General features: G+C 37.6%; 1 long non-coding RNA gene across 5 annotated transcripts in view; it reads left to right on the plus strand.

Moving 5' to 3' along the window:
- The window catches only part of LOC103348812 (uncharacterized), a 47,392-nt gene that overhangs the window by 3,446 nt on the left and 16,327 nt on the right, over positions 1-27,619 (plus strand). Inside the window, exons 2-4 of one of the 5 annotated variants that reach the window (XR_016231467.1) lie at positions 17,294-17,383; positions 22,898-22,989; positions 25,705-25,806. This is a non-coding gene — a long non-coding RNA (uncharacterized LOC103348812). Of the gene's footprint in view, positions 1-17,293; positions 17,384-18,922; positions 19,408-19,441; positions 20,420-22,897; positions 22,990-25,704; positions 25,807-27,619 lie in introns of those variants that run through there. The other 4 variants (XR_016231469.1, XR_016231468.1, XR_016231470.1 and 1 more) reach the window with 4 other exon arrangements.

Raw genomic sequence — 27,619 nt, forward strand, 5'->3', positions numbered from 1 at the left:
ACAAATTGATAAATGTGATGAAATTATGCAATGTAATATCATTCAGTAATATAAGAAATGAAGTACTGATACATGCTAACACATGGATGAACCTTGAAAGTACACTAAGTGAGAGAAGCTAGCCATATATTGTAGGAGAGGTCCAGAATAGCTTATCTATAGAAAAATAAAGTAGATTAATAATTGCATAAAACTGGCATTGTATGAGACTAACCATAACATTTACCCTGAAAGAATTAGGGAGCCACTTAAGAATTTTAAGTAGGAAAACTCAAGGTTAGTTTTATAGCACTATGGAGAAGAAACTGAAGGAGGGGAAAATGTGCAAGGGAACCCAGTTAGACATATTTCTGTACTACATATGTGTGTGTATGTATATATATATATTTATATATATGTATGTGTATATATATTTAATATGAAGAGGAGGGAATATATATAGAAATAATTATCTATATATGTATCATATATATCATCTATTGAAATAACATGGTACAGCAAATTAACCTACTGGCCTATAATAATAGCATTTATGTTGCTCTTGAGTCTGCTAGTTACCTGGGCTGATATGCTAATTTGAGCCAGCCTCAGCTGATGTTGATTGATGTCTGTATTCCTCTAGACTAATGGCTGGGGGATGGCTCCTCTATGATAGCTTCAATTGCATATCTGGGGACTGACTATTAACTAAGGCAACAGGGTTGACAAGGCTAAGTATCTCTTATCATCCAGGAGACTAGACTAGGCTTTTTGTCATGGTGACAGGGCCTAAGAAAGTGAGCAAAAGTAAGGCCTAGACAATGGAACTTGCACAATATTATTTCTAGCACATTCAAGTTGTCATGGGCAGGAAACAAATCCAGCCTAATTCAAGGGGTGGGGAAATAGATTCCAGCATTTAATGGAGAAAACTGCAAATTCACAAAGGACAGTGATATAGAGAGGGGTGAAATACAGCTATTTTTATAATCAACCATAGTCCACCCTCTGACCACAATTACTCATATCAAATGAATAAATAAATCTTAAAAAAAAAAAGAATAAGGAAGACACCATGAACCCTTCCACAAAGGAACACAATGAAATTTCAATATTAGAATGTGAAGATGAAGAGATGGAGAAAATGCCAGAAATAGAATTCAAAAATTTAATAATAGGATTACTCAAAAGCAATTAAAAGCAAATCCACACACTAAAGAAAACCATACATGACATGAGTGGAAATGTTTCCCCTGAAATTGAAGCTTTAAAGAGAAATCCAAATGAAATATTGAAATGGAGAATTCAATAGATCAAATAAAAAATGTGATGGAAAGCCTTAACAGCAGACTTGGCAAGGCAGAAGAAAGAATATCAAAACTAGAAGACAAATCTTTGGAAATACTAGAATCAGACCAAAAAAAAAAAAAAAAAAAAGAAGAAGAAGAAGAAGAAAATAGAAAACTTAAAAACAATGTTGGAGATTTATGGGTTACTATCAAATGAGACAATATACAAGTCTTAAGAGTTCTTGAAGGCATGGAAAGAGGAAATGGACTACAAGGCCTATTTAGTGAACTAATTACAGAAAACTGCCCCAATTTGGAGAAACAAAAGGATATCCAAGTAGAGGAAACACATAGGACTTCTAACATACATGCCCAGAGAAGATCTTCATCACAACACTTTGTAGTCAAGCTTTCCACAGTAAAACATAAGATTCTAAAATGTGCACAAGAGAAATGCCGGATTATTTTCAGAGGACCTCCAATTAGATTCAGGGCTGACTTCTCATCAGAAACCCTATAGACTAGAAGGGAATGGTAAGATATAGTCTAAGACTTCAGGAAAAAAAAAAAAAAAAACTGTCAACCCAAAATACTGTACCTTGCAAAGCTCTCATTTATGAATGAAGGTGGAATAAAGACTTTCCATAACAAACAAATTGAAAGAATTTTTCACCACTCATCTAGTCTTAAAAAAGATGCTTAAGTATGTGCTACACATAGAAACACAGAAACATGCTCATCATTATGAAAGAAGGTGAAGACAAAAAAATCTCCCAGTAGAAGTACAAGAGAAATCCAACATAAACAGGGATATTTATGAAAAAATGGCAGGGCCAAATTTTTACTTTTCAGCAGTCACCTTGAATGTAAATGGCCTCAACTCTCCAGTTAAAAGATATGGGCTGCCTGAATGGATTAAAAAATGAGACCCATCTATTTGCTGCCTACAGGAAATGCATCTCACCAACAAAGATGCATGCAGACTGAAAGTGAAAGTGAAAGGATGGAAAAAAAAAATTCCATGCTAAGGGAGACCGAAAAAGGGCAGGTGTTACCATCATAATATCAGACAAAATAGAATTTAAAATAAAAACTGTTAAAAGAGACAAGGGCACTATGTAATGATTAAGGGACCAATTTGACAGGATATTGTGACTATAGTTAATAAATATGCACCCAATCACAGGGCACCTGGCTATTTAAAAGAAATGTTAATAGATCTAAAGAGAGATGTAGACTCCAATGTAATAATAATGGGGGAGGCATTGTAGCACAGCTGGTGAAAGCCCTGGCCTGAAGTGCCAGCATCCCATATGGGCACCGGTTCTAGTCCTGGCTGTTCCTGCTTTCTATTATGGCCTGGAAAGGCAGTAGAAGATGGCCCAATTCTTTGGGCCCCTGCACCCACGTGGGAGACCCAGAAGAAGCTCCTGGTTCCTGGCTTCAGATGGGTGCCGCTGCAGCTGTAGCGGCCATCTGGGGGGTTAACCAATGGAAGGAAGACCTTTCTCTCTGTCTCTCTCTCTGTCTATAACTCTGTCAAAAAATATAGTAATGGGGGCTTCAACACCCCACTTTCATCAGTAGACAGATCTACTAGACAGAAAATCAGCAAACAACAAAGCTAATTACACTATAGACAAAATCAACTTAAGTAATATCTACAAAACTTTCACCCTACATTTAAAGAACACATGTTCTTCTCATCAGTGCATGGAACTTTCTCTCAGATAGACCATATGCTATGCCATAAAGCAAGTCTTAGCAAATTAAAAAAAAAAAAAAGACATACTGTGCATCATCTCTGACCACAATGGAATGAAGCTGGAAATCAACAACTCAAGAATCTTCAGATCATATGGAAACACATGGAGACTGAACAGCATGTTCCTGAATGAACAGTGGATTCTAGCAGAAATCAGAAATTTCTGGAAACAAATGAAAACAGCAGTACATCATATAAACACTTATAGAACACAACAAAAGCAGTGTTAAGAGGAAAGATTATAGCAATTTGGTGCCTATGTGAAAAAATTGGAAAGACACCAAATAAATGAGCTATCAATGCATCTCAAGAACCTAGAAACAACAAATCAAACTCCAAATCAGTAGGAGGAAAAATGTAAATAAATTAGAGAAGCAATAAACAAAATTTAAACAAAAAATACAAAAGATAAGTGAAATGAAGAGCTGGTTTTTTGAAAAAATAAAATTGATACAGCAATTGTCCAACTAACCAAAAACAAAAAAAAGAAAAAGAAAAAAAGAGGGAGAAGACTCAAATCATTACACTCAGAGATGAAAAAGAAATGTAACCACAGATACCATAGAAATAAAAAGAATCATCAGGAATTACTACAATGAGCTGTATGCCAACAAATTGGGAAACCTAGGAGAAATGGGCAGATTCCTAGACACATGCAATATTACCAAACTTGAGTGATGAAGACATAAAAAACCTGAACAGACCAATAACCCAAACAGAAATTCAATCACTAATAAAGACACTCCCGATAAAAGCCCAGGACCAGATGGCTTCACTATTGAATTTGACCAGACATTTAAAGAAGAATTAATTCCAAGCTATTCAAAATAATTGGAAGGGAGGGAATCCTCCCATATTCTTTCTATGAAGCCAATATCACCTTAATTCCTAAACCTGAAAAAGATACAACAGAGAAAGTGAGCTATAGACCAATATCCCTGATAAACATAGAGGTAAAAATCCTCAACAAAATATTAGCTAATCAAATCCAGCAACACATCTGAAAGATCATTCACCCTGACCAAGTGGGATTTATCCATGGTATACAGGGATGTTTCAACGTTCACAAATCTATCAGTGTGTTATATCACATTAAGAAACTGAAGAACAAAAACCATATGGTTGTCGCAATAGATGCAGAAAAAACATTTGATAAAATACAACATCCTTTCATGATGAAAACCTTAAGCAAATTGGATATAGAAGGAATATTCCTCAACAGAAGGCAATTTATGAGAAAGCCATGGCCAACATCCTATTGAATGAGGAAGAGCTGGAAGCATTCCCCCTAAGATGCAGAACCAGACAAGGGTGCACACTCTAACCACTGCTATTTAATATAGTGCTTGGGGTTTTAGCCAGAGCCATTAAGTGAGAAAAAGAAATCAAAAGGATACAAATTGAGAAGGAGGAGGTCAAACTATCCCTATTTACAGATGACATGATTCTATGTATAAGGTATCCAAAAGACTCTACCGAGAGAATATTGGAAGCTATAAAAGAGTCTGTTTAAGTGGCAGGATATAAAATCAACGTGGAAAAATCAATAGTCTTTGTTTACATAGACCAAATCATGGTTGAGAAAGAACTTTTAAGATCAGTCCCATTCAAATAGTTCCAAAAAAAAAAAAAATTTAAATAGCTTGGAATTGAAAAACAAATAATGTCAAAGACCTCAATGATGAAAATTACAAAACACTACAGAAAGATATAGAAAAAGACATTTAAAAAATGGAAAAAGCTTCCATGTTCATGGATTGGAAGAATCAGCGACATCAAAATATCCATATTACCAAAAGAAATTTGCAGGTTTATTGTGACCCCTCCAATCAAAATGCCAATGATATTCACAGATCTAGGAAAAAAAATGATTCTAAAATTCATATGGAAAAACTAGAGACCCTGAATAGCTAAAGCAGTCTAATACAACAACAACAAAGCTGGAGGCATCACAATACCAGATTTCAAGAGATGCTATGGGACAGTTATAATGAAAACTGGCACAAATACAGACTTGTAGATGAATGGAACAGAATAGAAAATCCAGAAATCAATCCATGCATTTACAACCAACTTATTTTTGACAAAGGCACTGAAATCAACCTCTGGAGCAAGGACAGTCTCTTTAACAAATGGTGCTGGGGAAACTGGATCTGCACATGCAGAAGTATGAAACTAGACCCATACCTTACCCCTTTCACACACACACACACACACACACACAAACACTCAAAATGGGTCAAAGTCCTAAATCTACAACCCATGGAATTACTAGAGAACATTGGAGAAACTCTGCAAGACCTTGGCATAGGCAAAGAGTTGTTGGAAAAGACCCCACAAGCAATCGAAGCCAAAATTGGCAAATGGGATTACATCAAACGTGCATCTGCACCACTAAAGGAACACTGAGCAAAGTGAAGCGGCATCTGACAAAATGGGAGAAAATATTTGCAAACTACACAACTAATAAAGGGTTAACATCCAGACTCTCTAAAGACCTCCAGAATTTCAACAAAACAAACTATCCAGTTAAGAAATGGGCAAAGGACTTGAACAGGTATTTTTAACAGAGGGAATTCTAATGGCCAACAGACACTTGAGAAAATGCTGAGGATCACTAGCCATCAGGGAAATGGAAATCAAAACCACAATGAGGTTTCCTCTCACTCCAGTTAGAATGGTTCTGTGGGTAAAAAGAAAGGTACCATGGTCCACTGTTGATGGGAATGTAAACTGGTGCAGCCACTGTGGAAGACAGTATGGAGATACCTTAGAAATAATTTAGATCTACCATATGATCCAGCCAACCCACTCCTGGGAATTTACCCATACCAAAAGGAATCATTATATGAGTCATCTGTACCTCCATGTTCATTGCAGCACAATTCACAATAGCAAAGATATGGAATCAACCCAGATGTCCATCAACTGTTGACTAGATAATGAAATTATGTTATATGTACACTATGGAATGCTACTCAGCTGTAAAAAAAAGAGAGAGAAAGAAAAAGAAATGAAATCCTGTCTTTTACAACAAATTGGATGCAATTGGAAACCATTATACTTAGTAAAATAAGCCAGTCCCCAAATGACAGATAACATGTTTTCACTGATCTGAGGTAACTACTAGAGTACTTGAAATGTAATTTATTGGAGGGGCCCATGCTGTGGCATAGCAGGTGGAGCCACCACCTGCAGTGCCAGCATCCCTTATTTAGGTACCAGTTCGAGTCCTGGCTGCTCTGCTTCCAATCCAGCTCTGTGCTGTGGCCTGCAAAGGCAGTAGAAGATTGCCCAAGTCCTTATGCCCTTGCACCGTTGTGGGAGACCTAAAAAAATTCCTGGCTCCTGACTTCCGATGTCCCAGCTCCAGCCATTGCAGCCATTTGGGCAGTGAACCAGCAGATGGAAGACCTTTCTCTCTCTCACTCTCTCTGCCTCTCTGTAGCTCTGTCTTTCAAATAAAAGAATAAATAAAATAAAAAAGAAATGTAATGTATTGGAGTGAAATAGACATTTTCAGATTTGATGATTGTTTACAGCCCTGTCTCTTCCATTGAGGAACAGTTTATTTTTTCTCTTCATACTATTTATTGAGCTCTTTTACTTAATGTAGGGTTAACTGTATGTCATTAAGTAAACTGAGAAGAGTTCTTTTTAAAAACTAAGAGTGGGAATGTACGAGGGAAGAGAAGGAAGAGTTGGAGCATGAGTGGGAGGGAGATTGGGGGGAAGTGTCACTATATTCCTAAATCTGTATATATGAAATACATGAAACTTGTATAACTTAAATAATATTAAAAAAAAAAACACATGGATCAAAGACCTAAATGTAAGAACTAAACTATGAAATTACTAGAAGTAAACATAGTAAAACACTTCTAAACCTTATTGTAGGTCATGATTTTTTTTTTTTTCATAAGACCTCAAAATCAGGCAGGAAAACCAAAACTAGACAAATGGGATTTTATCAAATTCAGAAGCTTCTGCCTGGAAAAGTAAGCCATCAATAGAATGAAGAGACATCTTGAGGCCAGTGCTGTGGCGCAGTGGGTAAAGCCACCACCGACAGTGCCAGCATCCCATATTGGTGCCGGTTTGTGTCCCAGCTGCTCCACTTCTGATCCAGCTCTCTGCTATGGCCTGAGAAAGCAGTGGAAGAAAGCCCAAATCCTTGGGCCCCTGCATCCACGTGGGAGACCCGGAAGAAGCTCCTGGCTTCAGATCGATGCAACTGTGGCCATTGTGGCCAAATGAGAGGTGAACCAGTGGATGGAAGACCTCTCTCTCTCTCTCTCTCTCTCTCTCTCTCTCTCTGCCTCTCCTTCTCTGTGTAACTCTGACTTTCAAATAAATAAATCAAAAAAATAATGAAGAGACATCCTACAAAATAGGAGAAAATATTTACAAGCAACTTATCTGACAGAAAATTAATATGCAGAATTTATCAGTAACCAAAAACCTCAACAACAACATAAAACCCAATCCAGGTAAGAAATGGGTGAAGGACCCGAATTGACAGTTCTCAAAAGAACAAATAAGAATGTCCAACAAATATGTCAAAAAGTGGTTAAACTGTGGGGAAAATAATCTACAAGGAGGATTTTTGTGAGTGAGATCCCAGTGGAAGGAAGTAGCCATCAAAGAAGGATGTACTTCCCCTTTGCTTACGGCCCTGTCTAAATACTGATGGAGTTTATGGATCCAGAAGGTTTCCATAGCCTAGGCAGCTTATGTCAAGAGCCTTAGGTGGTCACTGATGTTCTACATAAGTGTGTTAATTGTTTAACAATAGGAGTCACTGTGCACTAACTCCCCATGCAGGACCTCCGTCCTCAGTGAGTTGTATTATAAGAGTTAACTGTGATACTTGTTCTCAACAGTTTGTGTGTGTGTGCTTGTGTGTGCAACTTGTTGAAATCTTAGTATAGAGTTGGTCTTCTATGTACAAAGTACTAGAAAGGGGAGAGGGAGGAGTTGGAAGGGTGGGAGTATGGGTGGGAGGGCTAGTATGATGGGTAGAATAACTAGTTCTTAAAATTGTACAATGAAATTTGTATTCCTTAAAAAATAATTAATTTAAAAAATTACCTAGAGCAGTGATATTTCTTATTTAGTTTAATCCTGCTGCAGAAAGGTAGAGATAGTCTACATTTTCCACAATTTAACATCTTTTTCTCAATAGACTTTTAAATACATTTGGACCTATGGACAATTGGGATTTATTTGAGATCAGTGTGTTCAATTTTAATCTATATTAAGTAAATATATATATAAAGAAATGGTGAAAAAAAGTGGTCAGTATCACTAGCCATCAGGGAAATGCAAATAAAACAACGAGATATCACCTCAACCCTGTTAAACTGGCATTATCATAAAGATAGAGAGTAACAAATGCTGTTGAGAGCATAGTGAAAAGGGAACTCTCATACACTACTTGGTGGCAATGTAAATTAGTGCAACTGCTATGGAAAACAGATGAGTTTTGTTTTTTTAAAAAAAGCTAGACACGGAACAGCCATGTGATCCAGCAGTACAGCTACTTTATATATTATATATATACATATATATATGTGTGTGTGTGTATGTGTATCCAAGAGACGTGAATTCATTTTATTGGAGATAACCTGCTCCACTATGTTTATAGCAGCACTGTTCACAAAAGCCAAAATACAATCAACTAAGGTGTTTATCATCAGGTGAACGTATTAACAAAAATTTATATATACAAAATGGAATACTATTCAGCTACAAATATGGAAATCTTATCATTTGAAGTAAAATGGATGAGCTGGTGGACATAATGTTGACTGAAATAAGTCAGACACAGAAAGACAAATACTGCAATGTTCTCTCTGTATATGAAGGTTAAAATTAAAAAAAAAAAAATTCAACCTGAGCACATAATGTTGACTGCCAGAGGCTGAGAGGAGTAAGAGGGATAAGAAACATAAAACAAAATAGGGGAAGCTGATGTGGTTTATTAATTGTGACAAATACATTAATAGGGGAAGTTGGATGAGTAGTACATGAAAACTCTGTATTGCTACCTTACAACTTTTTGTTTTGTAAATTTAAAACTATTCTGAAATAGTGTTAAAAAAAGGAAAAAACTGCATGAATTTCAAAAATTTTTTACACCCAAAACTTAAATTTTAGATTTTTCATGAACTTTTTGAAGTCCTTTTATATATAATTAAATTTTATATATTTAAATTTGTTCTGTTTCTCTGGAGAATCCTAAACTTTTCAAGGGTTACTGTTTTCATTAATTTATTAAATAGTAGTCAATAATTTTGGTATAATATTCCATTTATAAATATCTGCTTTTTTATTTTTATTTTTTGACATGCAGAGTGGACAGTGAGAGAGAGAGACAGAGAGAAAGGTCTTCCTTTTTTCCGTTGGTTCACCCCCCCACAGTGGCCGCTCTTGCGGCGTGCTGCAGCCGGCATACTGTGCCCATCCAAAGCCAGGAGCCAGGTGCTTCTCCTGGTCTCCCATGTGGGTGCAGGGCCCAAGCACTTGGGCCATCCTTCACTGCACTCCTGGGCCACAGCAGAGAGCTGGACTGGAAGAGGAGCAACTGGGACAGAATCCGCCGCCCCAACCAGGACTAGAACCCAATGTGCCAGCGCAGCTGGCAGCGGATTAGCCTAGTGAGCCGTGGCACCGGCCCAATATCTGCTTTTATTTCAATAACTTTTTGGTTATATGCAACCTAGTTTTTCAATTGATGTAAAATTAGACTCTGCTGTATAAGTCAGTTAATCTTGCCAAACTGCAGATCTACATTTGTAGGGAAAAAGATGACAGCAGTAACATTCTTAACCTACAGTAAAACCTATAAACTTGGAAGATTATATTTAGATTAGTTTTCCTGTCTTACTGAGAAAAGTCTATAGCTAATTCTCTATTTTTCAACACTTGATTAATTAAAGAATTCAGCATATAATTTGGTGATGCTGTAAGCAATCCTTCAGACTCTCAGATTCCCTACTCCTGAAGATTCACCTAAACAGTTACTATCTCACACCATTGAAAGAGGTGTCTTTTCCTTATCCATTGCATAAAATTACTAGGACCTGTCTTCCTCCTCTATCATTGTCCACTTTGCCCAGAGTGCCTCTACTGCCAAATAAACTCTGCAGGAACTTCTGCCTCATTACCAGAGATTCTGATGCTATTAGAAGATTTGCAGAAAAAAAAATAATAAACAAGAAAAACCTGCTTACATTGCTGAAGTTAGGAGAGATGTCCTTCCAAAATAAATGTTTGAATTCATTTTTTTCATAGAAACCATGTTCAAAGATAGGTGTTTAAGTACATCATGTGGTACATGGCTTTATTATGGTGTATTATAAGAATGCAAGACTGTTTATGATACTTCAATTACAAGTTCTAAACAAGCTTTTGTTAAAAAACTTGAAAATTACATTGGAGGCTTTTCATATACATTGGTGTTCTAAAGAGTAATGAAGAATTCACGTAAGTAAGAAGCAATATTTGATCATTGATATTATTTGGAATTAATGTCACATGATGACAAACATATTTTTAGTCTCTTCTTTGTTACTGCTTTTCAGTTTGATTACAGAAAATGCCCCTCTTGTTGCCAGCTCCAGAACTAATACATTTATTGTCCTCTCACCCCACTACTTGGCACATCACTACTTATAAATAAATTAGAAATTGGGAAATAGAGTTACACTGTAAAATAAGGAAGAATTTAAAAGGAAAAATGGACATGAATTCATTTCACCAACAAAATGATCCCAGGACGATGGTCACCCCCTTGAGCCTCAGTTTTGCCATCATTAAAATAGAGCTAAAATATTTATGTTTGTGTGACTAAATAATGTAATTTAAAGACCATGGAACATAGCATATACTCAACCAAAATTAATTAGATTCTGCAGTAACTATTTTATTATTTTCTGGCAATGCATGATGTTTTAAACATCTTTGTTATGTTTAGGGAATTTCCAATGTTAAGAGCTGCTTTCCTGAGGTAAACTCTGAAAATGTTTCCAGGCCCTCAAAGCTAGGGTACAGACATGTGACCTAGGTTTTTTATATTCAGCACATCTGTAGAGGACTTTTATTTGGAAGTTAGTCATTTCAGAGAGGAAGGAGTCTTTTTGAAAACCAATTTACGGCCGGCGCCATGGCTCACTAGGCTAGTCCTCTGCCTTGCGGCGCTGGCACACCGGGTTCTAGTCCTGGTCGGGGCGCTGGATTCTGTCCTGGTTGCCCCCTTCCAGGCCAGCTCTCTGCTGTGGCCCGGGAGTGCAGTGGAGGATGGCCCAAGTGCTTGGGCCCTGCACCCCATGGGAGACCAGGATAAGTCAGGATAAGTACCTGGCTCCTGCCATTGGATCAGCGCAGTGCGCTGGTTGTAGTGCGCCGGTCGCAGCGTGCCGGCCGCGGTGGCCATTGGAGGGTGAACCAACGACAAAAGGAAGACCTTTCTCTCTGTCTCTCTCTCTCACTGTCCACTCTGCCTGTCAAAAAATAAAAAAATAAAAAAAAATAAGAAAACCAATTTACTAGTAAAGGCATCTGCCATTTGGAGTGGCCGTGTTTGTGAGATTGAACCCCTAGTTTAGTGAAGGCCTTTGAGGGCAGAGGTAGTTGCAGCAGTGACATTCAGTATTGAGTAGGATAGTAGTAAGTTGTGTCAGTGGCTTACTCACTGGGCCAGTTCTCCCTTCTCCTTTTTACAAATTTCTGAACTCATTCAGCCAGAATCAGCTTCTGTTACTTTCAGCAATGAGCCCTGACTGGTACACATTTCTTCATTTGAGGCATTATCACTTGTGAATAACTGGCTAAGAAAATACTGAGGTAATCTTCAGTCATCTGAAACAAAGGTATATAATACTGGGAAGTAAACCCTAGGAAAGTAAAGCAGCTATTATTGAGTGGAGGTTGAGAAATATAGCTTTTAAGGAAATCACATATAATATTGAAATACTTAATGAGTTTCTCTTTCTCTATTACTATACAAATAGTTAAAAGATGTTAGACGTTCATGTTTCCCAAAAGAAATTATTTCAAAAGCAATTTATAAAAAATTTTGAATTCTGTATATTGATTCTGTGCAGTAGTCTCTAGTAAGTTTATCAATTCAAATCAAAGCTAGCATCAAAATAAATCAGGCATTATATGGCATATTAAATTTTTGGATCTTAACTTGGCTTCTCTAATCTAGGCAGCAGCAACATAGTGGCAGCTCTTACTCATTGCAGTGGGGAAATAATAAAGCAAGAGTAAAATTGCCACTGCAAAATGAAGCACTTCACCACATTTCCATCTAATGCATTATACTTCATGAGTCTCCTAGGAGCCAGAAAAATATAGCAAAGTCTTTAAAAGTGAATCCAGATGTCAACCATCACCATAACAGTGCTTTAATTATCAAAAAAAACAAAGAAATGACTCCTTAGGTATATTCTAAGCAGGTGTTCTTTCACAAAAAACAGAATAGCTGAAGAAACAGCTGTGGCATTATATCTGCTTCAAGACTAAGGAAGAAATAACAAAGACTACACAGAGGGAGCATAGAAAATACACAGTTCTTAAATTTTCCAAGTATTACTCTATACAGCATAATGACGATTAATATTAATTACTCCATTTTACAGATGGGAAAACTGAGCAATTTGTGTTACTTTTGTTTTTTTGTTTTTGGTTTTCTTTTTTCTAATTTGAAAGGCAGAAAGAGAGGGGAGATAGAGAAAGAAACAGACAAATTTCTCCCATCCATTGCTTCACTTCTCAGATGCACAGTGTCAGGGCTGGGCTGTGGCCAGAGCCAAAAACTGAGAATAGGTCTCCCATGAGAGTTAACTAGAACCCAATTAGTTGAATTATCATCTCTGCCTTCTGGCATTTTGAACCCAGGCACTCTAATGTGGGTTGGGGTTGTCTTAACTGCTAGGCTAAATGTCTCCTTCCTACAGTAATCTCTAATCTAATATCTGTCGATCTTTGACAACTTTACTACCTAATGAATTTACTGTGTAAGATCCTTTAAGCATAGCACATAGCATGGATATTTTCAACACAATTCATTTTCATTTCAGAGAAATTATAAAATAACACAGACTAGCAAAAACAGAACTGCTAATCAGGGAATTTTAAATTTGGATCTCTGAATTTCTGAAATAAAACAAAAATTGAAAGTATAGTTTTTCTAGGAGTAAAGACCACACACTTTTCATAAGGTTCTAAAGGGTATATCATTCAAAGAGCTATCTGTATTCTCTGAACTTTACATATGTAACTAAAAGAACAGACTCAAACAGCCTGAGAAGACATTTGTCTAAAATATGCAATGAGCCCAAATCAGTAGTAATTTCTAAGATTTGATTTGGCTGTTTTATAATGATCTTGAAAATTATGGAATATTAGAAAAATATTTCCTTCATTAAAAGTTTTGGTTTGGTTTTTGTTTTTATGCATGTGCAATCTGACAGTAACCTGCTGGACAAGAGACTGAATGAGAAGATTTGGCAATTCAAATTGATGGGAAGAGCTGGTACAAATAATGAAATATCTGCAAGAAGCAACAGAAGCATGATAGTGATATTGTGGGTGAATCATTAAAATCTGAGTACTTGACAACAGAGAAAGTAAGCTAGCTGAAACAGTGTGAGGAGGTAAATAAGGAAATCAGCAAACTGATGATGTCCCTTGGATACATAAAATATGCAAGAATAAGGATGTGGTAATGGAACATGTGAGGGAATTAGGGGACCAGCTTCCTTTGATGTTAATGAGAAAAGAGGAAAAAATTTCAGATACACCTTTGGTGAAAAACCATATATGGATGTGTCATTTGATACATTACATCATTCATTGAACAAACTCTCAGTAATAACTATATATAAAGCACTGTGGCTATAAACGTACAAGAAATAACTCTTGTATCAAGGAATTCACAGCATTTTGGGGAGATAAATAGAAACAATTTCTGCAAACTAGCAGAATCGCAGACAAGGAATTGTAATGCTTATGAGATGAAAGTGGTGGGAGTGATCAGAATAGGCATTAAAGGATAGCACTTGAAATGAATCTTCCAAATTGAAGATTGTTACCTTACAAACAAGGAGAGAAAGGATAATTCAGGAGAAGAGAGCAAGTACAAAGGCATGCTGGGGTGAGAAAGCATATCATGGATAGAAAGAGTGATGCAAATTGACATGGTGGGAAAACAAAGGACTTAGTTGATGTGGCCATGGCTAATAATGATGCTGGTTTCTGAAAACGCCCAAGGAAAAGAAAATGAGATCCCTAAGTAGGCAGCAACAGTGGGGAGAGGGTAGAGAGCTTTAAATAGAAATAGTGGGAAACTAAAATTTCGTTATTTAATCCATCTCAGGAAAACCAGTGTGAACCCTTGCCTCATTTCTGCATTTTTAGCAAACTAACATATTGATGCCTTAAAGTTAGAACTAAAGTCTCACCTTCCTTTCAAAGACTATTAGAAACAGTTCTATCATATTTCACATCTCTGTTTATCTCTATTTGGGATAAGCTTCCTCAAAATACCCATTCTCATATTACTCCAATGATTGTCTCTAGTGTCTCATGTTGCAGTATTTAGGTATTGGTCCTTTGGGGACTGACTTATTTCACTAAGTTTTCCAGTTGCATCCATTTTGTTGCAAATGACAGGATTTCATTTGTTTTACTGCTGTGTAATATTCCATGATGTACATATCTCATAATTTCTTTTTCCAGTATTCAGTTGAATGACGTTTGGGTTCATTTCCTTATCTTAGCTATTGTGAATTGAGTTGCATCTTCCCTCTTCTAAGAATGGAGATGTTCTGCCTCTTCCCATTTGTGTTCCTGATTCTTCCTATCTCCACTCTCCTCCAGGGCTTCATCCTTTCAATTACCCCTTCTCTCTCCTATCCACATAAATATGTACAGATGTACATATGTATTATTATGGGTTGAGTAGGACTTCTATCTCCCAAACTCATCAGATATTTAAACTCATTTTAATGTTAATGATGAATGAATTAAGGGTGGAGACTTGATCTAAGTGTGGCAGCTATGAAGTAGGGCTGGTAGGAGGTCTTTAGGTCATTGAGGGCATGCCCTTGGAGCATCCTCCCTCATCAAAGGTTCTCATCAGAAGTTTTATTATTTCAATTAAAATTCTGCATAGCTGCTTGCTCTCTCTGCTTCTTGGTACACCATGTAATTGTTCCTCTGCACCTGCCATGATGAGCTATTACCAGACACTAAGCCATGGAGCCACCCAGTCCTAAAGTGTAGCCTCCAAACTGTAGGCTAAAATAAACCTTTTCTGTCCCAAGAAGCTCTTCTCAGGTAAAAGTAACAGAAAGTAGAAATACATGCCTTCAGCATGTCATCCTGTAGCTACCATCATTTTGACTCCCTTCACAGTAAAACTTTTTTTTAAAGATTTATTTACTTATTTGAAATTCAGAGTTACACAGTGAGAAGAGGCAGAGAGAGAGAGAGAGAGAGAGAGAGAGAGAGTCTTCCATCTGCTCTGGTTCATTCCCGGTTGGTCGCCAGAGTTGCAGCAATCTGAAGCCAGGAGCCAGGAGCCTCTTCTGGGTCTCTCACATGGGTGCAGGAGCCCAAGGATTTGAACCATCTTCTACTGCTTTCCCAGGACATAGCAGAGAGCTGGATCGGAAGTGGAGCAGCCAGGACTCAAACCGGCACCCATATGGGATGCTGGCATTGCAGGCAGCAGCTTTACCAACTATGCCACAGTACTGGCTCCCACGGTAAAACTTTTTAAAAATTATCTTTATTTTTCACTTATTGATTCTTCAACTCAGTGCACTCTGGTTTCTACATTCATCAGTTTTTGGCACTGTTCTTGTCAGAGGCACCAAAGATGCCAGTGCTGCCAGAGTTAAAAGATACTTCTCTGTCTTCATCAAGTTCAGGTTCTTTCCAACTTTTTTTTTTTTTTTAAGATTTATTTCATTTATTTGAAAGACAAGTTACAGAGAAAAGTAGAGACAGAGAGAAAGGTATTCCATCCGCTGGTTCACACCCCAAATGGCCACCGCAATGGCCAGAGCTGCACCGATTTGAAGCCAGGAGCCTGGAGCTTCTTCTGGGTCTCCCATGTGGGTGCAGAGGCCCAAGGACTTGGACCATCTTCCGATGCTTTCCCAGGCCATAGCACAGAGCTGGTTCAGAAGAGGAGTAGCCGGGACTGGGTCCAGCGACCATACGGGATACTGGTACTTCAGGCCAGGGCTTAAACCTGCTGCACCACAGCAGGTTTTTTTTTTAAGATTTATTTATTTATTTGAGTCAGAGTCACACAGAGAGAGAAGAGGAGTCAGAGAGAGAGAAAGGTCTTTCATCTGCTGGTTTACTCCCAAATTGGTTACAACGACTGGAGCTGCTCCATTCCATAGCCAGGAGCCAGGAGATTTTCCAGGTCTCCCATGCACGTGCAGGAGCCCAAGGACTTGGGCTGTCTTCCACTGCTTTCTAGGCCATAGCAGAGAGCTGGATTGGAAGTGGAGCAGCCGGGGCTTTAACCAGTGTTTATATGGGATGCCGGCACAGGAGATGGCGACTTTACCCACTTTGCTACCTTTTGAAATACTTAAAATACCCTCTCCTTGAATATACTCCTCAGTCATCATAAATAATACCATGATCTCTTGATTTCTCAGCTTCATCACTAGCTATTTTGTCTCAGTATGTTTGCTGGTTTATCCTCCTTTACCTTCTCTCTAAATATTGAAGACTTATAGTACAGTGCTTGGCCCATTCTTATTTATACATTTTCTTCCTTAATAACTTCATCAATTTCCAGTGTTTTCACCTTTCATTCTCATTTGTAGATGATTTTGAAGCTTACATCTCCAATTCAGAATTTTTCTTAGGCATTGCACTATTTAAGTGGCGATATCATATGACCATTTAATTTGTGTTCTGACCATGAACTTTTTCCCTAACATATAATTTCACTTTGCTTTACCTGCTATATCCATGGCCTAAAGCATTATATAACCTGTGTGATGTCTGTATTTCCAGTGTCAACCTTTTCCATTTTCCCTTTGGCCCATGGTGTTCCAACCATACTGGCCTCTAATATTCTAGGACAACTCAACTCTGCAAATTCAGGCTTTTACTTTTCTCTGTCTGATTCACTCTTTCTTCTGTTCTTTTTCTGGCTAACTCATTTTGTCAGGTCTCAACTGGCACCTTACTCAAGTTTTCCCTTACTTTTCTATTTAAGGTGGGTCACTCTCCTGAATCATTTTTATCTCAGCTGCTTGTGGAATCCAACTTTGAATTGAATATGTTGACCTGGAACTCAAAAGGGAAGGTATGTACTAATTAGGGAAGAATGCATATGGGCATGTGGACATGGGTAAATTTGGGGAACAGATGCACAGGAAATTGAGAGTTATCTGTGAAAGAAACAGGGCATTCAATTGAGAATGAGAAAGTAGAGGCCCTGAGGAGAATAGTAGTTGTTGTAATCACTTCTTGGGTGGGAAGCAGCACAAGACAGGGTGTTTTCACATGTGACAGTGAAAGAGGATTCTTGAAAAGTATAAAGGCTCCAGCTAAGACCAATATGAATCTGTCCACAAGCTTAGGTCAGCCAGAAATACCATATTATTATTATTTTTAAAGCCAGCTGCAATTCAATTCTGAACCTCAGGTTAATGAGGCGGGGATTCATTCATTATCAGTCATTATTGGAACTCACTAAGCTCCCAGAGTCCCTCTAGACACCCAGATTTAAGTTACTGGCTCATTCTGCTAGGTATTGGAAACCACTATTCCCAACCCTTGAACAGTTCTTTAAGTCAAGTAATTCTGCTGCCTGCCTGGAAAATAGAAATCCTTTGCTAGGTCGTATCTCTTCTTCCAGTCCTACATGTCTCTAATGTTTTACTACATCCTGATGCTAACACTGTAGGATCTGGAAAACTAAACTTTCCCCCAAAAATAAAAGTATAATGATAAAAATCTTCACTGGGGAGTCAGATAAAAGGCAAAATTTAAATTGTGTTATAACCCATATCACAGGTAGTAGTGGAGAGTATTAAATGAATATTTGCTAAGTATTAGCTGTAACCTTGGTGGGAAGTACTGAATCTTATTTCCTCAAATGTCCTTAAGACATTTACAGTAAAAATTACTGATACATTTGAAAGGTGCTAGGAACGTATGATTTCCTGGGGAGCTAAATTTTAGAGGGTCAGCGTGAGTATAGTGTTGTCAGTTAACTTAACAAACAAAACTCAACTGCAGTGGATGAAAGATGGCTGCAATAGATTGACATCCCTGTCATATATGGAGAGATATAAATTCCTCAATCCTTGAATCTATATTGGATTTAGTGATTTGTTTGAATAGTGGACTAAGGTGGAAATATCTTGGAATTTATGACACTGTCATAAAAGCCTAGGGACTTTTGTTAAGGCCTCTTGAAACATTTCCTTTTTGAGCTCTGGATAGCCATGTAAGAGGTTTGGTTACTCTTCAGGAGAGTTTATAAGAAGAGATAACTACCTAAGCCCAACCTTTTAACAGTTCATATGAATACCCCAGAAAAGTGAGTTACACTGTTTTGAACCTTCCAGACCAGCCCCCAGTCATTAACTGAATACCACCAAACATCATTGTCAGAGCCATATGGAATGGAAGAATTATCTAGAAAATCTCTGCTTGAATTTCTAACAAAAAAATCATTAGGTATGATAAAATGATTATTGTTTTATGCCCAATTTAAGTTTTGGGGCAATTTATTATGCAGCAGAAACCTTGCACATTAATAGGGCCAGCAGAAGGCCCAATAAAGACTACATGGATTGGTTTAAATTTTTTTTTTAATTTTTTTTTTTTTTGACAGGCAGAGTGGACAGTGAAGAGAGAGACAGAGAGAAAGGTCTTCCTTTTGCCGTTGGTTCACCCTCCAATGGCCGCCGCGGCCAGCGCGCTGCGGCAGGTGCACCGCACTGATCCGATGGCAGGAGCCAGGAGCCAGGTGCTTTTCCTGGTCTCCCATGGGGTGCAGGGCCCAAGCACCTGGGCCATCCTCCACTGCACTCCCGGGCCACAGCAGAGAGCTGGCCTGGAAGGGGGGCAGCCGGGACAGAATCCGGCGCCCCAACCGGGACTAGAACCCGGTGTGCCGGCGCCGCAAGGTGGGGGATTAGCCTAGTGAGCCGCGGCGCCGGCCCATGGATTGGTTTAGAACTTTGGCTAGAATGATCCTAGTGGTAAAATCCAGGATTGATTATGGACTCAAATCTCTTACCCATGAACTATAAAGCAGTTTAACATCTCTGAATTAGCTTGGCTGTGAATATATATACTGCAAGTTAGACAAGTCAATTTTTTTTTTAAATTTTTTTATTTTTTTTGACAGGCAGAGTGGACAGTGAAGAGAGAGACAGAGAGAAAGGTCTTCCTTTGCCGTTGGTTCACCCTCCAATGGCCGCCGCGGCCAGCGTGCTGCGGCTGGCGCACTGTGCTGATCCGATGGCAGGAGCCAGGTACTTATCCTGGTCTCCCATGGGGTGCAGGGCCCAAGCACTTAGACCATCCTCCACTGCACTCCCTGGCCACAGCAGAGAGCTGGCCTGGAAGAGGGGCAACCGGGACAGAATCCAGCGCCCTGACCGGGACTAGAACCCGGTGTGCCGGCGCCGCAAGGCGGAGGATTAGCCTAGTGAGCCGCGGTGCCGGCGACAAGTCAATTTGTAATGATGAAGTAAATCAAACTCAAAATAATGGTGGATTAAGTTTGATATGAACTTTGTAAATGTTGCTATTATTTTGGTTATTTTCTGTATTTGAAAATTTAGAGAATTTTATCTGTTAGCCTTGATTTATATTTAAAAGCTTACAAGATACTTAAAATTCTTAACTTAAAATTCTTAACTGTCATAGAAAAATTATACATATTTTTGGCTACCATGTGATATCTCAATATGCTCATACAATCAGGGTAAACACACCTACTACTCAAAAATTAACATTTCCTTATGGCAGAAAAGTTTAAGGTAATTTTCGTTAGACTTAAGGTTTTAATTTGAGAAGTGTAGGAGAATTACTTAAATTTGTATAGTGCTGGAATATTTAAGAGAACCTTGATTTGATAAATGTATGCGTTTGACTCATTAGATTTATAATTGTTATAAAAACTAGATTTTGCTTGTTACATTGCGAGTCTGCCTTGTCAGTGGTTTGAAGTGCCCCAGATAATCATATATCTTAAATTTGTCAATATAGTTATAATACTCAAATTTATTTGTAAATGGGAGGTTAACTGTTTAAGGAATTTTAATGTGTTGAGTATATTAATTAATTGAACATTCATTAAAGAATTAATGAGATTTATAAAGCATATTTATCACCCAGTTGGTTGGTAATGATGAAAAGTCTAACTATACTGAGTGTTGAGGAGGATAATGACCACACTGCTTAAAGGAATATAAAATGATAGAATCCTTTGGAACATAATTAGGAATAGCTTACAACTCAATTCATAGGTATTTACCCTAAAAATATTATTACATGTATATACTAAGAGGTATGTTCAAGAATGTTTATAAAAGCCTTCTTTTGTAATAGCAAAAAAAGACAAAAAGTGTTTATTTATTTATTTGAAAGTCAGAGTTACACAGAAAGAGAAGGAACGGCAGAGAGAGAGAGAGAGAAGTCCTTCATCTGCTGATTCACTCTCCAATTGGCTGCAATGGCTGGAGCTATGCCAGTCTGAAGACAGGAGCCAGGAGCTTCCTCCGGGTCTTCCCACGAGGGTGCAGGGGCCTAAGGACTTGGGCCATCTTCTACTGCTTTCCCAGGCCACAGCAGAGAGCTCGTTCGGAAGTGGAACAGGCAGGGCTCAAACTGGTGGCCACATCGGTGCCTGCACTGCAGGTAGTGGCCTTACCTGCTGTGCCATAGCTCTGGCTCCCCTAAATGTCCATTGTCAGAAGATGGACATATATATTGTTAGTTATCCAAGTTGTAGAATATTATACAGCATTGCAAAATGGGTGAACTACAACCAGGCACAGTAACTTAGAAGAATCTTAAAAATACAATGTTGGATTTTTAAAAAAGGTAATTATGGACAAACATAAATTTTAATACCATTCAAGTTCAAAAACATGAAAAACTAAATAGTGTGGTTTAGGAATATATAAACACATATGTAGACAAAACTGTTGTGGAAAGCAAGGGTAATGCAAGCACAAATATAAAATAGGTTAGTTATTTCTGGAAGAGAAGTGGCAGAGAAAGGGTGTGATCAGGAATGGGCCTAGGGGTTTCAAAATTAACATTCCTATTCTTAAGCGGGTGGCTACCTGAGTATTTATTATCATTTCAACCCTATTTTATTTGTATTTTATGTATTACTATATATGTCCATATACACACGTAGGATGGTGCTTCAGAAAGTTCATAGAAATGGAATTAAAAGATAAGTTTATTTGGGTGCTAAAATGTTGGAAATCCATGTGTAATTTTTTAATAATATGCATTTTTCAAAAAATGTTTGAAGACTCTTGTATATATACATTTATTTTGTAAATGTGAACTATCTCATAACTTAGAAAATCTCAATAAAGTAAATTTCTTAGATTTCCAAGTTGTGTTTAATGAATTAAGAAAAGCTAGCTTTACATTCACTTGAATGAACTGGATGTTACTAAAGGCACAACTGTTGTTAAGTACTTGCAGTTCTGCAGTCCTTTCTGCCTAGAAAAGCCCTTTAGAACATTTGAAAACCAACAGACATAGTTGGTGGCTCTCTTTCTGGCTTCCATTTCTCCCTTCTCAGTTGTGGACTCCTGCCATAGTATCTTTGAATAAATTTGGCTTTTACAAAAGATAAAAAGAGTATGTTGAGTATAAGCAGCTTTCACTTTTAAACTAAGCCAGCTACACAACTCTTCTGAAAATGGACATTTGAAAGCATGACTGCCTGTTTGGACCAGAGCAAGAAAAAAATTCAAGGAGGACAAATACAACCTATCTTTTTTTTTTTTTTTTTTTGACAGGCAGAGTGGACAGTGAGAGAGAGAGACAGAGAAAGGTCTTCCTTTGCCGTTGGTTCACCCTCCAATGGCCGCCGCGGCCGGCGCGCTGCGGCCTGCGCACCGCACTGATCCGATGGCAGGAGCCAGGTACTTATCCTGGTCTCCCATGGGGTGCAGGGCCCAAGCACTTGGGCCATCCTCCACTGCACTCCCTGGCCACAGCAGAGAGCTGGCCTGGAAGAGGGGCAGCCGGGACAGAATCCGGTGCCCCGACCGGGACTAGAACCCGGTGTGCCGGCGCCGCAAGGCGGAGGATTAGCCTAGTGAGCCGCGGAGCCGGCCACAACCTATCTTAAATTAGCTTGCAAGAGATGTTTTGTACTTTAAAAAATTTTTTCACATTCATTTTTTTCCAGATTTTTATATGTTATATTATTTTCCTATCAGTTTATTATAAATGTGAAGAGTTTCAAAAACTTCATGAAAAATACAGATTATGAAAAAACTGTGCATGTATGGGTTTTAATTTTTTGCACTTATTGTTTAATTCCATTCTTCCATGAACTTTTTGAAGTACCTTCATAATATGTTCATTTAAAAACTCCATATTTTATTTTAATAACAGTAATAGTTTTTATTTCTTCACAAATGTTTTTTCCAAGTTTGTTTAAAATTGATTTATTCCTGAAAGCTGACCTTTCATTCTGGCATCTGAGTCAATGAAAAACCTAAAATCATCCCTAGTGACTTTATAATCAAATTTCCTTCAACAAAACTCCTTGTGTGCATAGTTACTGACTTAAAAAATCTCCCCCCTACAATTTGCCCTTTAGGTTCTGGATTCTGCGCTCTTCCCTTCAGAGATTCTGCTTAGTTTTTGTTCAGCAGAATTTTATTTTCTCATAGATCTTGAGGGAATAATTAGGTAAGATACAAATTCCAGAACCCCTTTGCCTTCCTTTTCCTGCATTTGACATTCAGTTTTCTACTCTTGTGTATTCATTCCTATTTTATTTTTGACTTTTGATACTTTTAACTCCTTCTCTTTTTTTGAGTATGTTCCTTCCCTACTTCCCAAAATAGGCACATGACATTGAGTATTCAGCAGCTTTTCTGCCCATATTTTTGCTGCATGTCTGTTTTGCTTGACTCTTGCCTTTTTCAGTTTGTTTGTACATACCTCACCTCATTTCAAACAGAATTTCATGATTTCATGCTTTTTACCAAACATATTTGCTCTTTGTTTTACTCCTTTTCAAATTTTGACTCTCTTGCTCTTTTTTCCCTTCCTTCCTTCCTTCCTTCCTTCCTTCCTTCCTTCCTTCCTTCCTTCCTTCCTTCCTTCGTTCTTTCTTGTAGGTCATGACTTCAAAAGTCTCACCTGGGACAAAAGCAATAGATTTGGTCACTGAATTTTCACTTAGTATTTTATAGCAAGGAAGAATTACTTACTATCTACATTTTACAAGTAGTTGAAGAAGGTATAGAAAAGAAAGTATCTTGCTTAGGATGATTTGTTAAATCTGTGAGAAAAGTAAACTAGAACGGAGAACTCCTGTCCCTACATCCACTACAACCAGGATGAGTTTTTCCTTAAAGAGGTACCCAGGGACAATGTGCATCAAGTCTTCCTGGGTACTTCCTTACTTTAGACACACAGATTTACAGATTCAGGAAATGGGCCAGAAGAATCTCCAACTTAAAACAATTCCTAAGGCTACTCATAAACATACTTTTTTTCTTTTTTAAAATTTTATTATTTATTTACTGTATTTGAAAGGCAGAGAAAGACACAAAGAGAGAGGGAGAGGGGGAGAGAAGGCAAGAGAGAGACAGAAAGGCAGAGAAAAAGAGATCTTCTATACACTGGTTCATCTGTAAATTCCCACAAAAGCCATGACTGGGCGAGCCAAAGCCAGAATGCTGTAGCTCATTCCTGATCTCCTATGTAGGTTGCAGGGCCCCAAATACCTGAGTCATCACCTGACTGCCTTCCAGGGTGTGAGGGAGCTGAATCAGAATTGGAGCTGGGACTCATGCCCAGGGATTCCAGTATGCCCTGTGGGTATCCCAAGCTGTGGACATAGTTGTTGTTTTTTGTTTTTCCAATTTAAAATTTAATTTCTCTTTAAAATATTTAGTAAGATTGAACATGGCCTTCCTTACATAGGAGTTCTACCATTTGTGTCCTTTGCCAATTTTTTTAAAAGCTTTTATTTAATGAATGCATATTTCATAGGTACAACTTGAGGAATATAGTGGTTCTTCCTCCAATACCCACCCTCCTACTCCCACTCTTGTCCCACCTACTCCCTCTCCCATCCTGTTCTTCATTAAGGTTCATTTTTAGTTTTACTTTTTATACAGAAGACCAACTCTATACTACATAGATTTCAACAGTTTGCACCCACACCCACATACACAATGTATAAAGTACTGTTTGAAAAGAAGTTTTGCAGTTAATTCTCATAGCAAAATTCATTAAGGACAGAGTTCCTACATGGGGAGTAAGTGCACAGTGACTTCTGTTGTTAATTTAATAATTAACACTCTTATCTATGATGTCAGTGATCAACTGTAGATACACTTTAAAAAAAAATAGTAAGCCACCAATCTAGCTCTGCTTTTTAAGATAATGAAGGTGTTCATCTTTGTGTTACACACACTAACACACTTTCTAATATTACAGTGTGTTACACACTATGGACAGCTACACACTAATATTGTACTTTATTTTATTCCTGCATATACATATATTAGTTGAATTAATCCTGTAAATATCCATCATAATGACTATTAATATATCCAAGTTCTATAACAAGAACTTGAGGTTTGAGTTAGAAAACTGCCCAAGGCTGGGCTGAGATTGTGTAGTGAGTTAAGCAGCTACTTGCATCACTGGCGTCCCATTTTGGAGCAGTTTGGAGTCCAGACTGCTCCACTTCCAATCTAGCTCCCTGCTAATGCACCTGAAAAGGCAGCAGAAGATGGTTCAATTACCTGGTCCCCTTACTGGGAAATCCAAATGGAGTTTTGTGCTCCTGGCTTTGGCCTGGCCTGACTCTGGCCATTGGGGAGTGATCCAGCAGATGAGAGATATCTTTCTCTCTCTCTCTCTCACACTGTGCCTTTTAAAATAAGTAAGCAAATCTTCATAAAGAAAACTTCTTTAGGTCATTCATATAGTATCTAGGAGAGGCATCTAGAAGCCAGGAGCCTGGAATTCTGTCAGGGTCTCCCACGTTGGTGCAGAGGTCCAAACACTTGGGCCATCCCCCATTGCTTTCCCAGGCTTATTAGCAGGGAGCTGGATTGGAAGGGGAGCAGCCAGGACTTGAACAGGGCACCCATATGGGATGCTGCCACTGCACGCAGCAGCTTACACCACAGTGCCACTCCCTGATAGTGATTTAACTGATTTTTCTCCCCACCTCCCCATGAAGAGAAACTCCAGTTTATCCCTATTTGTAATTCATTTCAACATTTGTTTACTTCTTATGAACTGATTATAACATCTGCCTATTCGCTCATGAGAATGGAGTAAAATAAAATCCTTAATGTGTGTGTTTTTATATCTGCATGAGAGTGGTTTCTTTTTTTTTTATCTTTTCATGAAAATTATCTTTTAACATTTTTGGAGGTTCCACCAAGATGAATTCACCTACTAGAGCCAAGTACATTTTGTCACCAAGGAAGTGCACCTCAAGGGCCAATTAGGCCCATATTTTCCTGGCTCCCAGAGGTAAATCCAAACCTGCAAGGGAACTTTATTACTTTCTGTTTTTCTTATTTGAATTTTGACTAGGTTGACTTTGGTTTGAGCTTGTTTATAACCATTAAGTTATTCCCCATTGGGAATTTGGTTTTATACTCAGATTATTTGTTGAGTTTTGTGAACAAATTTAAAGTTTATAGAGATCTCATCTCTATTGGCAAAGGATGACAGAACATCTGGTTTGTTAGTCTTTCCAACTATCTATTTTAAACTCAAATCAACAAATTATACCCATTGGGAAAAGAATAGCATTTTGATACAAATTAGCGAGTTTTATAATTCTATGTTCACTCTTAACCATTACTGAAATTTTAGAATGGAAGTTATAAGCTCTATTTGCATCTATTTGCTGTATTTGCATCTATATCAGAAGGGCTTTTATTTCTTTTTGTATTAAAATATAATAATATAGCTTATAAATTTTGAATAAAAGAACTCTTTTGATTGGATTGTACAGATAAATTCTTATATAAATTGGCTATTCCTAAAATCCCAGAAAATAATAAAATTGGACCTCTAATATTTCAATATGCTAGATTTGAAAAGTATTCTCAATGGAAACGAACTGTGAATTTTTTTTAAGAATTCAAGTTCACAAAATTTGTATAAATCTTCAATAAGCAAAACATTTAATTTTTTAATAAAAAACAACTGCTTATTCTATGACTTATGAGTGTTAAATACAAGCAGTTTTTTACTTGGGTATATTCTCTAAACTTAAATTTACTGATCAAAGAAGCTAGCATTATTTAATGCTTAAGGTTATGAAAAATGTAAATTTTTATTTAACTAAATTGATTCATTATCCTAACTAAATTTTATTTCAAAAGTAATTATGTTTCTTAGTATGTCAACTTTGAGATAATTTCCTTGAACTGATGTTAAATTGAGTTTATTAATGGGTATTTATTGGATGTCCAGGTCATTTCTAAGTAAGACTGAATAGTGAAACATTGATTATTAAGCATGTTTTAAAATTTCCCATTTGCTTCTTATTTTTATATGCTATAGGGAAACAATATGTTGGAACCTGTTAACATTTATTTTTGCCACCTTGCACAGTTGTATAAAGTATGGCTATAGAAAAAATTTTTTTATGTTCATGACCTCTAAAGGACTGCAAGATTGCTGATGTCTAGTCCTTCATGGTTGACCATCTCTCTCACTGTCTCCCTCCTCCCAGTTATCTTTGTGAAATAGAAGTTACTTCAGTTAAAATTTATAACTAACATATGTAAATGACACTACTTAGGGGCTGTAATTTCAGAGAAATACAACTTGTCCTGCTGTTTTTCAAGGAAAAAGAGAACAGTTTTGTTCTAAAGGAATAGGGTGGGTTCTCTCCCCCCCCAACTTCATTTCCCAGACTCATTTTCTATTTTCAAGCTTATGTATGTTGATTTTATTATGTTTTATATTACTTAAGAAAATAAGGGTTTCTCACTGTGTAAAGAGTTAAGGTTATTTTTTATAATCATCTTACTGTTTATTTTTTTAACTTTTATTTCGTAAATATAAATTTCCGAAATACAGTTTATGGATTACAATGGCTCCCCCCCCCATAATTTCCCTCCCACTCGCACCCCTCCCATCTCCTGCTCCCTCTCCCACTCCATTCACATCAAGATTCATTTTCAATTATCTTTATATACAGAAGATCGATTCAGTATATATTAAGTAAAGATTTCATCATTTGCACCCACACAGAAACACAAAGGGTAAAATACTGTTTCAGTACTAGTTATAGCATTACTTCACATTGGACAATACATTAAGGACA

This window comes from Oryctolagus cuniculus, chromosome 3, assembly GCF_051225735.1.
Source record: "Oryctolagus cuniculus isolate XC-2025 breed Fujian yellow rabbit chromosome 3, ASM5122573v1, whole genome shotgun sequence".
NCBI lineage: Eukaryota > Metazoa > Chordata > Mammalia > Lagomorpha > Leporidae > Oryctolagus > Oryctolagus cuniculus.